The following is a 13736-nucleotide window of genomic DNA, read 5'->3' as shown; positions in this document are numbered from 1 at the left end:
AATTTGCAGGTTTCTGTACTTAATTTAACAATCATGCTGTTTGAAGCAACAGATTCAATATAACATGGCTCTCATCTGCTTATTCTAGAACATATGAAGAAAATTATTGCTGTTTCTGAAGTACAGATCATAAAATTTACTTATAATATGGAGTCACTGAGAAGCAGCTTCAGCAAAAGTATTTTTTGTGATTACTTTCAGGGTACACTACAATTTTTTTTTTGGAAAGCAAGAAGGTAATTGATCAAACCATTCCTAAATTAGGGATACATAAAAATGACTTTCTTGAAATTTTACTCAGTGTCTAGTGTTTTTGGTTCTACCTGGAGTCTAGCTGAAAAACAGCTTTATTGTAAAACTTGAAATTATACATATATATGAATGATAATAATACAATTTAGGGTGTGGGCTAATTAATAAAAAATCAGTTACAAAAATGGGCTTACAATTTGGTAGAGTCAATGCTTCATAAAGTATGTGTGACCTACTGTTCACTTTAGATCTTTGAGTGACAGGGAGAAATGAGAGATCAGTGGCATGCTTCTAAGTTCTGCTGAGCAGTGCAAGGCAGGGGAAACTGAAGACAGAGCTTCAAAGCACAGCAAGATAAGAAGCAGAATGAAATAGAGTCTCTGTGAACTCATGACATCCCAGAAAGCAGTGTGAGCTCAAGGGGAACAAGGGACTTTGCACAGCTCCTAAATCTTTTACATATATACACGTGTAATGAGTCATTTATTATTGAATATTCCAAAAATAACCTTAACTCTGTCCCTGTATAGCTGTTTACTATCCCTCTAACAAGAAGAGCATTATATGATAACATAACCACAACTTTAGAACATTTTTGTATTATTGACTACAAAAGCAGAATACATTCTGCAGACATATGTACTTCATTCTTTCCTCTATGATAAATAAGCCTCATTTATGGCAATACTGGCCATAATAAGGTTTGATGAGTGACTTACTGAGGCCAGTGACTTGTATGCGCAGAATAGATTGGATGAAAGTAAACATATGATATCTGTAGGGAGGTCTCTGATTCATAAGGAAAGGATGACATGCGAATGTGTAATGGAATTTCCAATCTAGTTAAGTAGGATAGATGAGGTGGTTTGGTTTTTCTGACTTATAAACTGTTCATGACAGGAACCATGTTTCTTGTGTGTTTGTACAAAAGCCTACCATAAGGCCCCAGTCTTGATTAGGTCCTTGGATGCTATCATAATATAAACAAAGAAAAAAATTAACCATAGTGGATCCAGGGGATATAAGAGCTTGCCTCTGGGCTTTGCATGGAGAATACAATGTAGTCAAGTCTATGATATATATAAAGACGGAAATAAGCAAGATGTTGGTGTTTCTAAAAATGAGTGGGTAAACTAAAGGATGGACTGTGGTTGGGTGTATGGATTGTGTATAATAATTTGTAGCCCATATTGAAAATATGATTTAGGATGAATGAGGGGTAAGAATTTCAGGTCTATAGGATGAGGCTGGGTGGGAAATACAGGGACGGAGTTAAAATTGGTTTTGGAATAAGCAATATAATTGTCTTCATAACTACATTTTTAAGAGATTGTATAAACTATGATTGTATTTTAATATTTACCTACCTATCCCTAGATGCTCATTCTTTTTCTTGTACAGTTTTATTATTTTTAAAACTGTATAATTTCTTTGCCTTTTTTAGGGCTAGTGCAATCCCCAGTAAAACATGCATCGGAAGTCACAATGAAAGGAAAATCTGTTATTTGACAGATTAAACTCATTTTACATTCAATCAAAATCATATCTTGTTGTATAAATTAAAAAGTGATCATGTCAATATTTACAGCATACACTGTACTGTAGAAACAGAATAGCTCATAGGAGGACAGTGAATATGCCTTATTTTCCAAGTGTTAGGGATGACGTTTTATTTGTGGTTTATTCACACCATACTGTTGATATATAAATTATTCCATTTTTAGAACATACTTTTCTGTCTTGATCATTTGCTTGTTATGAAGTTATATGATAAATAGTGAAGAGCCAGCTGTGTCCATCAAATGGTTATGGATCACTGATTTTGAGGCTCATTCTGTGCATACTTGGCATACTTTAAACCTACAAATTTTACAGTATGATGGTTGGATATAGGCTCCAAGGGACCATACACAAATTGCAGATTTCTAGTGATTGGTAGCCAGGGCTACAGGATGCGTAGACCAGAGTCAGTATAGCAAGCTCTATGATTATATTTGGCCCTACCAAATTCACGGCCATGAAAAACGTGTCATGGACCATGAAATCTGGTCTCCCCCAGTGAAATCTGGTCTTTTGTATGCTTTTACCCTACACTTTACGGATTTCATGGGAGAGACCAATGTTTCTCAAACTGGGGGTTCTGACCCAAAAGGGAGTTGCAGGGGGCGGGTGTCGCAAGGTTATTTTAGTGGGATCATGGTATTGCCACCCTTGCCCAGCTCTGAAGGAGCACCCCATTTGCAGCAGTGCAGAAGTCAGGATGGTAATATCATACCATGCCACCCTTACTGGGCATCCAGAGAGTGACAGCTGCTGACTGAGGGCCTAGCTCTGCAAGCAACAGTGCAGAATTAAGTGTGGCAATACAATACCATGCCATCCTTACGCTGCACTGCTGCTGGCGGTGGCTTTGCCTTCAGAGCTGGGCTCCTGGCTAGCAGCCACCATTCTCCAGCTGCTCAGTTCTGAAGGCAGCGCTGTCACTAGGAGCAGCTCAGAAGTAAGGGTAGCAGTATTGCAACCCCCCCTACAATAATCTTGTGACCCCACAGCAAATCCTTTTTGGGTCAACACCCCTACAATTACAATACTGTGAAATTTCAGATTTAAATAGCTGAAATCATGAAATTTAAGATTTTTTAAATCCTATGACTGTGAAATTAACCAAAATGGACCCTGAATTTGGTAGGGCCCTATCTATGATACTAGGGAATCTCCAGATAGAGATTTGGATGCTTTGGCGCTCTGACTAGGTGTGGTTGTAATGGTGTATGAAATATGGGAGACACTTTATGATATTGTTAATACCAATATTATAAAATTGGAAGGAATCTGACCAGTTATGCCATGTAAACTATCTGTGAAAATGTTATGATTTGCCAAGTATGATAATCTTGTTTATATGTTTCTATCACCTTTGTATTGTGAGTTATAAATATGTATGATGTATCTGTATTTCAAAACTTGTGCTGTGCATCTGCCTGACACCCCCAGACAGATTGGCATCAGCACTACCTAGCTTGTTCGACGACCCATCAAGAGTCCTCAGCTGTACAAAGAACCCATTGAAGGAAGCCAGGGGCTATACCTTATGAGTCAGCAGGGCTTGTAGGGGCATCCCTATGGACAGGGAATTCCAAGACTTTTCCATGCCATGTGCTGTGAAGCTTGTGTTTGGGACACAGGAAGTACAAGCCACATGGCAAAAGGAATGTAAAGGGCAGCTGCATCATCTCCATTTTGTCTTCATTCCTGCTTCTTACCTCTGGAGTAACTTTTCTACAAACGAAGCTCTGAACAAAGGACTGAATGACCCATCCAAGCTTTGGAGATATTCCAGAGGAACTTTCAAGCCAGCAACTCACCAACCCTGCTAAGAACCTGATATATGGACTTCTGTATGTATCTGATTGCTTTACCATTTAACCACTCCACTCTCTTCTTGTTCTTTTTTCTTTATAATAAACCTTTAGTTTTAGTCACTAAAGGATTGTTTGGCAGCTTTGTATTTTGGGTAAGCTCCAAACTAATATTGACCTGTAACGTGGCTTACCCTTTGGGGTCAGAAGAGCATTGTGTATAGTGAGCAGAGTTTCTGAATAACTTCTCACTATGCTGGATTTAGGTGTTGACTGGGAGCCAGAGAACTGGAATGCAATAAAGGGGGCTGTGTGATTTCTTTTTTTAGCTTCTTGATAACCAGTGTGGGGGATCAGAAGCACAGTTTGTGACTGGTTGGTGAGTTTAACTTCAGTGGTAACCACCAGTTTTGGGAATATCTGCTCCCCCTTTAGCAGCCTGCCCTGACCTTGGTATTTTCAGTGAGGCACACCGGGTCTTAGTGGTGTCACAGGGTTTTTTCTCTCTGAACTCTCGTCATCTAGGTCCACTGGTGGCCAAGTCACCTTGTGACTCCGCCCTCCAGCCAGTCACATTTAGTCTCACTCCTTTTGGGGTAAGCCAGGATTTTAACTCAATAGTTCTAGGACCTTCCATCAGGTCAGCAGCCTAAGCCCACACCCAGTAGGCCTCCCAACGATTTTTGTCTGGGGTGTTCAAGCTGGTCTGCACACTGGGGCTGTAGAAGAACCTAGTCCATCACTCCCTCTGCCCTGGGTTCCAGCCCAGGGACCCTCATAGCAAGCAGTTAAGGCCTATCTTCCCAGACCTCTTGATTCTTTCCCGGGGGCTCATCTCCTCAGAAGAGGTCTGCTCTGAGGTTAAGGCCCTGGTCTGACTTCCCACATAGCAATGGAAAACAAAATTAATAGAAATAAACAGCAGCACCCGCCCTTCTGTCTTATCAGGATGCTTCAGTTATCTATTCTACTGCTCTGTGCTCACAAACACCTAGGCTGTCTGCTGTGCTCCTCTCTGGGAACTGAGAATGATAAGTCTGTCCACCTCCCTAGGGCCCTCTGAGTTGGGGCTCCTTTTCAGGCTCCTCCTCCAACCCCAAGTGTGGTGGGGTTGAGGCCACCTGACCCCAGAGCTGTTCTTTAACCTTTTTGTTGCTGGCACTGCTTTTTAGACTTCAAGATTCTCGATCAGTGTTCAGTGACCATGTTGATGGCACTGGTCTTGCTCAAGCACTTACCAGGGAGAACCACATGAAGATTGCCATCTTCCTTCCCCAAAATAAAAAGAAGAGGAACAATATAATCCACAAAATTAGCTGGGGCCAGTTAGGAAGCCAATGCTCACAACTTGAAGACAGCCACCTTGGCCCTTGTCTTCTCAGCAGTTGAATACTATGTGTTAGTATGGGCAGGTAGCATACATATGAAACTTGTTTTCATGCAATTGAACACTGCTATGAGATTTGTCACATGAGTGCTGAAGTCAACTCTGACAGTCTGTCTGCCTGTCCTCACACATATTTTATCACCATTCCTTCAAAGAGATGCAGCAATAATACAAGAATATAACTGCATGATAATGAACCCAAACTTGCCCATCTATGAAGATCTCCAACCCGAGCCTCCTGGCCCCACCAATCCCAAAGATGCCTCCTTAAATCCAGGAACCCCTTCTGCTTAGTGGCCAAAGCTCTCAAAACCTCAGGCCTGTCACCAAAAGACAAAAGTGGTGGAGGCTGTGAGAACATAGCGTGATCAAGAATCAACACTGGATCACAGATCCTGAAGACCAGCCACCAGGCCTCACCATGCCATTTAAGATATGGATGATGGTGAACTGCATAAAAACCTCACACAGGCATTACAATTATCTGGCTATACAAATGGAAAATGAAGGACAGCCCAATATGTGAATGTGGAGAAAGCATCCAATTCATGGAACATCTAGTGAACCACTGCCTTCTAAGTTCTTTCTTTGGAAGGATGGTCTTGGTTCATTTCATGTCAGTGGAAGCCACAGAGTCGATGACAAACTTGGACATAGTCCTTTAATGCTGCTTTTCAAGAAGAATCCCTCTTGTCTACTTTGTATAGCCCGTCACAAGCCCCTTGTGCTGATGGTTTGTAGAAGAGTCTAGTCCTTTAGCTGTGTGCTTGGACTGTCTTTCTATATCTCTCATGTCTATACAAGCATATACATATAATACATCTGCATTTCAAGAACACAGTAACTGTCATAACAAAACAGACAGAAGATGCATTTTGTCCACTATCCTCTATCTGACAAGGGCAATGCTAAATGCTTCAGAGGATGGTAAAACTGAAGACAGAAGTTACTAGTCTAACTCTGAGTGTTAATATGTATACAGCTAGGTGCTTATAGTAATACGAGTTTTCATGTGTGTATCCAGGGTTCACTTCCTCCATCATAATACGTCTAATTGAACATTATTATGGGAGGCAGGGAAGATATTTCTTCTTTATCCTAGCTAGGTTTTTCCCTAAAGAATGATGACTGACCATCCTTGTAAATGTATCTGGACTTTTCTTCATATTCTCAGCCTTTCTTTTCCTCCCCATGTAATCTCTAAAACCCTGACCTACCAGATACCTCCATGCTAACTTCTAAATCAGTATCAGAGGGGTAGTTGTGTTAGTCTGGATCTGTAAAAGCAGCAAAGAGTCCTGTGGCACCTTATAGACTAACAGACGTATTGGAGCATAAGCTTTCATGGGTGAATACCGACTTCATAGGATGCATGTAGTGGAAATTTCCAGAGGCAGGTATAAATATGCAAGCAAGAATCAGGCTAGGGATAACGAGGTTAGTTCAATCGGGGAGGCCCTCTTCTAGCAGTTGAGGTGTGAACACCAAGGGAGGAGAAACTGCTTTTGTAGTTGGCTAGCCATTCACAGTCTTTGTTTAATCCTGAGCTGATGGTGTCAAATTTGCAAATGAACTGAAGCTCAGCAGTTTCTCTTTGAAGTCTGTTCCTGAAGTTTTTTTGCTGCAGGATGGCTACCTTTAAATCTGCAATTGTTGTCCAGGGAGGTTGAAGTGTTCTCCTACAGGTTTTTGTACATTGCCATTCCTAATATCTGATTTGTGTCCATTTATCCTTTTACGTAGGGACTATCCAGTTTGGCTGATGTACATAGCAGAGGCATTGCTGGCACATGATGGCGTTCATTCACCTGCACGTCCACCAATGTAATATATGCCATCATGTGCCAGCAATGCCCCTCTGCTATGTACATCGGCCAAACTGGACAGTCCCTAAGTAAAAGGATAAATGGACACAAATCATATATTAGGAATGGCAATATACAAAAACCTGTAGGAGAACACTTCAACCTCCCCGGACACACAATAGCAGATTTAAAGGTAGCCATCCTGCAGCAAAAAAACTTCAGGAACAGACTTCAAAGAGAAACTGCTGAGCTTCAGTTCATTTGCAAATTTGACACCATCGCTCAGGATTAAACAAAGACTGCGAATGGCTAGCCAACTACAAAAGCAGTTTCTCCTCCCTTGGTGTTCACACCTCAACTGCTAGAAGAGGGCCCCATCCTCCCTGATTGAACTAACCTCGTTATGCCTAGCCTGATTCTTGCTTGCATATTTATATCTGCCTCTGGAAATTTCCACTACATTCATTTGACGAAGTGAGTATTCACCCACGAAAGCTTATGCTCCAATACGTCTGTTAGTCAATAAGGTGCCACAGGACTCTTTGCCGCTTCTAAATCAGGAGTCTCCTGTGCTCAACATCCTTATATCTTTTCTTCTCTACAGTTCCCCACGTCCTCCTAACAATTACATATATGACTTGAAATAGTGCCTGAATCCACCCACATTCCAATTTTCACCAGCATGTGAAGGGGTATAAAAAGGGGCAGGGAAGTTGTACTGGGTGTATGAGTGAATAACTGAGGCCTGAGGTTGGCTCAGATGTATGTAGATTTAAGTGGAGTGGGGGGAGCAGTATGTAGGGGAAGTCAGAGTAGGGAGCAGTATATGGAAGAAAGGGACAATATGGGTGGGGCTAGGAAAAACAGTGTGTAGTGGGGACTAGGGGTAGGAATATGAGACAATAAATGCTATGTAAAATATGTGGATGAGAACTGTATATGAGTGGGAATGGAGCTGGGGATAGAGCAGCATGAGGGGTGGGACGTATGTGGGTGGAAACAGAGAATGGTATATCAGAGCAGTATGTGGGGTAGTATACATGTGGGTGGGGTGCAGAGAGCAGAGCATAGGATCAATATGCACGCTGAGGTCTGTCTATGCAGGGTAGGGGAATAGCATCGGGTGAGATACAGGGGATAGCATGAGGGAAAGGGTACAGGTGTGGCAGTAGAGGTAGGGCATAGCAGGAGGTAGGGTACAGGTATAGAAGGTCTAGATTAGCACAAGAGTGGCAGTGCGGGTAGCGGATGCCTGGGGTAGGGTACACACATGGCAGTAGGGGTGGGGACAGCAGGGTAGGGGACAGGTGTGGCAGTGGGGATGGGCTAGCGGGGGAAGGGGACAGGTGTGGCAGTGGGAACACAGGATAGCGAGGGGCAGGGGACAGGTGTGGCAGTAGGGATGGGCTAGCGGGGGAAGGGGACAGGTGTGGCAGTGGGAACACAGGATAGTGAGGGGCAGAGGACAGGTGTGGCAGTAGGGATGGGCTAGTGGGGGAAGGGGACAGGTGTGGCAGTGGGGACAGGGGCTAGCAGGGGTTAGGGGACAGGTGTGGCAGTGGGGACAGGGGCTAGCTGGGGACAGGGGACAGTGTAGCAGTGGGGACAGGGCCTAGCGGGGGGGCAGAAGACAGGTGTGGCCATGGGGAAAGGGGCTAGAAGGGGCAGGGGACAGGTGTGGCAGTGGGGACAGGGGATAGCAGGGGCAAGGGACAGGTGTGGCAGTGGGGACAGGGGATAGCAGGGGCAAGGGACAGGTGTGGTAGTGGGGACGGGGATAGCAGGGGCAAGGGACAGGTGTGGCCGTGGGGACAGGGGCTAGCGGGGGGGCAGGGGAGAGGTGTGGCCATGGGGACAGGGGCTAGCGGGGGGGGCAGGGGACAGGTGTGGCAATGGGGACAGGGGATAGCAGGGGCAAGGGACAGGTGTGGCAGTGGGGACAGGGGATAGCAGGGGCAAGGGACAGGTGTGGCAGCGGGGACAGGGGATAGCAGGGGCAAGGGACAGGTGTGGCAGTGGGGACAGGGGATAGCAGGGGCAAGGGACAGGTGTGGCCGTGGGGACAGGGGCTAGCGGGGGGGCAGGGGAGAGGTGTGGCCGTGGGGACAGGGGCTAGCGGGGGGGCAGGGGACAGGTGTGGCAATGGGGACAGGGGATAGCAGGGGCAAGGGACAGGTGTGGCAGTGGGGACAGGGGTGGCAGTGGGACAGGGGATAGCGGGGGGAGGGGACAATGTGGCCGTGGGGATGGGGATGGGGACAGGCGTGGCAGAGGGCACAGGGGCTAGCGGGGGGCAGGGGACGCCGGGGGCGGAGACAGCGCGGTAGGGGACAGCAGGGCAGTGCGCTTTGGAGAACGCGGCACGGGGCAGGAAGTCTGTATCTGTCAGTTGGGATCAGCAAGCAGGGCGCTGCGCGTGGGGCGGGGTCAATACGGGATTAACGTCAGTGCGAAGGGATGGGCCAGACAGGGGGTGGGGGCGTGGCGTCCATCGGGATCTACCCACCGCTCTCCCTCAACTGGCCCCTCCCGCTCTCCCTCGCTTTACGGCCGTGTCACGCCCGGCGCTGTGCTCTTCGCGGCAGCCGGAAGGCAGGTGAGCGGTCGGGATCTCGTGGGAGGGGGTCGGCGGGCAGTGCCTACGTGGCCTTGGCTGCTGGGCCCCGCCATGGGTCTCCTCAGCTCGGAGCGGGGACGCGCTGGGGCCGGGTGCCCTGTTCTCCCGCGGGCGGGGGCTTTATTCTCCTGCCCACGGGGCGGCGCGGGGACGCAGCTTTTCCCGGAGCTCGCCCTGCCCTGTGGCCGCCTGGCTGGTGGGGCGCGCTCCCTCCGCAGGGCTGAGTATAACCGGCGTCACCGCCCCTCTCCGTGCCTCAGTTTCCCTAACGGCGCTGTCTCCTCCCTCCCCCCCCCCCCGGGGGCAGCGGGGGATGAGCTTGCCCGGCGGGTGCGCAGGGTCCGGGGCGCTCTTTGGTGACGCTCCCCGGAGCTTGGGGGCATCGGCATCGGCTCTGTCGCTCCGCAGAGCGGAGCCCGGCCGCAGCTGTCCCACTGCGTCTGTGTGCCGGGCCCCTCCCGGCTGCTCCGTGCCCAGCCGCCGGCACCGGGCTGTCAGTTTCATGTAGCCTGTGCTGCGGCCTTTGCTCTGTGTGTAGCCCCGGGTGTCTCGACTGGCTGTTTTCTGTGCGCTTCCAGTGCACCTGGCTTCAAGATTGCTTGCTTGCTTCCCCAGCCGGCACATTTGTGGGGGTAGATGTTTTGTAGGGACAGTGTCAACGGACAATCATTTGATAACAGTGTCCTTATTAAAATTGTTAACAAGTATGGATTATTAGCCATTAAACATTTTACAAATCCAGTTTACGCTACAGCTCTTACTGTTCTTGTTTCCTTTCTCTTGGACATGATAAATCAATTAAGTCAGTTTCACTTTCGAAACTGTTGTAACACTTTGCAGTTCTTAGTGTTCTCCTGCTTGGATTTCAAACACTGCTGGGGAATATGCAGGTGGAATTTAAAACAAAATAAAGATTTAAAAAAAACTTGGTCAGGTTTTACAAAAGTTCATAAATAAAATTTGTGTGTAATGGTGCTGAAGTCCTGTTGGTCCCAGGATATGAAAAAGAGAAAGTGAGTTTGATGTTTATGGAAGGGACAAATTTACTCAGAGCTCTTCTTCAGGTGTGGGAAAGGTATTTGGCTGTGACACTGAGCACAAGGTGGAACAGATTTTTAAGCATAAAGAGTTAACACATGTTGTTAGAGACTGTTCAAGACCAAGTTGTAATGAGACCTAAAACCAGTGTCTGTTGAGTCTGTGATGTTTAGTGTCCAGCAAAATTTTTTGAAGGTGCTGGGCACATTTCTTTTGAGGCTGAGGACTGAGAGGTCAAATATGGAGTGATCGTTCTATTAAAAGTGTTCATCTACTGGTGATACGGTGTATTTTGCCTTGTGTCATTGTTCTGTATGAATTAATTTAAGACTGTATTGTTTGGTTTCACCCACATAGTTGTTGTTGGGGCACTTGCTGCACTGGATGAGGTATACCACGTGTTGTGATAGGCATTGGACCCTTGAAAGATGTGTGGGGGAAGGTGTTGATTATTGCACCAGTGGAGATATGTGTGCAGCTTTCGCATCTATTATGGCAGGGTTTTGTGCTGCTTTGAACTGGTGTATCCTATAATCTTTAAAGACTCATTGATCCTACATGTGACTATCACAACATGTGGTGGAAGTTAACACTTCTGGAGTTGGGCCATTTAAGTTAAGCTATTAACGTATACATGTTTATTACCTTTTGAATATGAGGGACTCTATACTTGTTACTATTGCTTAAGAAGGTAAAACAAAACACATTAAGATTAATATTTAGGGCTTTTAGCATGTGTTCCTAATTGCTTTGTATGGAATAGAGGTGAGTTTGTAGTTCCTAGCAGATTAAATTGTAGTGGAAATATCACTTCTCTTAAAGCAATATTAGATGCTCTCTTCCTATCTATCTTCTTTGATTAAAGAAGCGGTGGTGACATTCTGGAGGAACCTCATCCAGTTCTCAATCAATAGCAGGAGTGAGTCTGTAACATGGGACTTTAACTGTAGAGAATATAAGACAACTAAAAATGTTGTGAGACCAAGCCAAACAGTTTTCAGGAGGAGACAGAGGGACCTCTTGGAGACATTAAAGCAGGGTACAGGAGACCCTCAAAGATATGAACACCAGAGTTATGGACTTACCGGTCAACTGGACACCCTGTGGAACCGGAAGTAATCAAGCAGCTGGGGAGACCGAAAAAAGCAAAACAAAACAGCAAATACTGTGCTGCATCAGGGCTTTAGTCCTGGGGTTCAGGGCTTCAGCAACTGGGGGTTGGGGCTGCAGCCATGGGGTTGGAGGGAGGGATTGGGGCTTCTGACCCTTAGGAGCAGTGGGGGATCAGGGCTTTAGACCGGGGCAAGCATCAGGACTCGGGGCTTCAGCCCCCCGGCTCTGTTCCCTGCTTGATCCCTGGTGCGCCCTCCACTGGCTGAAACCGGGAGTGAAGCCCTGAGTCCCGGCCCACGCTGTGGGGCAGAAGCTAGGAACAGAGCCGTGGGGCTGAAGCCCTGAGCCCCAGCGCTCCTTGCGAGGCTGAAACCGGGAGTGGAGCCATGGGGCTGAAGCCTCAAGCTCCAGTGTTCCCCCCAGCTCTAAACTCCAGAGCCCTGGTGCTCCCCTGGGGAAGACACCCTGAGGCCCCCACGTGGAGCCGTGGCACCCTGAGGGTCAGAAACCCCACCCACCCACTCAGAGCCTTGACACCCACACACTTTGTGGCTGCAGCCCCAACTCCCTACGTGGCTGAAGTCCGTAACATCTTGTTCCAAGTTAAAGAACATTTCAGAGTTACGAACAATCTCCATTCCTGAAGTGTCCGTAACTCTGAGGTTCTACTGTACTTGCATGTTTTGGAAAGAATATGTGGATTACTGCCTTCTGTCTGAATCAGTTGAATATTGTCAACTGTACATCATGTTCTAATAATAATATTAAATATCATGGAATTTTCTTTCAAGGCAAACAACAAATGATGCTGCGTATTTGTGTTTTAAAATATCTCTGACTTAAGTGCAGAAAAGGGGAATGGACTTTTTCACAACCAACATTGTAGAGGTAACGGGAAACTACGTGCAGGGCAATTCTGAAGATCTCGTCAGTGGTTTCAGAACAATCACCATTTATGTCAGCCTCTTACAAATTTTAAGGAGTTGTTCTTGGAATATAGATGCCAGATTCCATTGTGCATTGAACCCCTTTCTAATTTGCTTTAAGTGCTCTCACTCTTTAAGGTTCATTGTTACATCATAAATTGCTGCCAGAGAAGTGCTTTTTGCGAGTAGGTGAACATTTGAAATAGTACATTTATTGATATTTAATCAAATTCCATGTAATTAGTAAAACATCTGAATTAGCTAAAAGGAATGACAAAGAATGAAGAGCACTTATAAACAGCTTAAAAAAAATCCACTTGCACAGAACAAATAGAAGACTTTCCCTGGATGAGTGCCAACAACTGCAGATTTTAAGTTTTCATTTAAAAAAAAAATTTTTTTAACCTTCTGAGGTTAAACTTGTCAACTGTTTTTCCTACACACTTGTACTCTTGAAATGTTAAAATAAGAGCTGCCACTTTTGTTCTTGATACGGTATTGTCTGCTGAATAGTTGCAGTGTAAACTCGCATAAGGTAATAAATATTATTTCAGAGAAATATTGACTTCATTGTTGATGCTAATACACTGTGCAGAGAGAAGGGCAGAGTAGCATTACATTTTGACTTCAGTACATGTGTTCTTATTTAAAGAATACATTGGTTGATTACCATATCAAATTGCTGAGAACAACTTATTTTATTTCACCAATTGGGACTACATTTACCAAGCAATGTGCCCCAAATGTACGGATGTGTAGAAAGTTTCTGAAGTAGTAGTGACGTATTGTTAGAGAAGTACTGAACACAATTTAATGTAAAAACAATGAGGAGTCCTTGTGGCACCTTAGAGACTAACAAATTCCTGTGTAGCTATACAATATGAAAAAGACGGCTTGGACTAACACATCATGGAAAATCCTAAAAATGTTATAACCACTTCTTGTTTGGCAGATTGCCAGAAATAATACCAGAAAGAATGTTGTAACTGGAAATTGGAATTAATATCACTGAATACCAAAGTATTAACTGATAAATGCACTTCTTAATAAGCTTTTTTGGCTAGTAAGCTCCATAGAACTAAAGTTGACATGACATGCATCAAAATGCATTTTAGATTTTGGAATGCATACAATCTATTTCATGTAACACAACAAAAATACACAGTACTCAAATTTAAGAAAATCTTAAATTGCATTTGTAATATTGAGGGACTACTGTCCTTTTGAGTACAGTTAATT

The 13736-nt window shown here is 45.3% G+C and overlaps 1 protein-coding gene across 4 annotated transcripts in view; it reads left to right on the top strand.

Moving 5' to 3' along the window:
* The first annotated feature begins 9249 nt into the window (after nucleotides 1-9249).
* ASCC3 (activating signal cointegrator 1 complex subunit 3) overlaps nucleotides 9250-13736 on the top strand; it is a 530489-nt gene continuing 526002 nt past the window's right edge. For 2 of the 4 annotated variants that reach the window (XM_043542702.1, XM_037894530.2), the window contains exon 1: nucleotides 9250-9399. The gene's annotated coding sequence lies outside the window, so the exon portion shown is untranslated. The remainder of the gene's footprint in view (nucleotides 9400-13736) is intronic. The other 2 variants (XM_037894528.2, XM_037894526.2) reach the window with 1 other exon arrangement.

Source organism: Chelonia mydas, chromosome 3 (genome assembly GCF_015237465.2).
Source record: "Chelonia mydas isolate rCheMyd1 chromosome 3, rCheMyd1.pri.v2, whole genome shotgun sequence".
NCBI lineage: Eukaryota > Metazoa > Chordata > Testudines > Cheloniidae > Chelonia > Chelonia mydas.
This window is presented reverse-complemented; position numbering and strand designations above follow the sequence as displayed.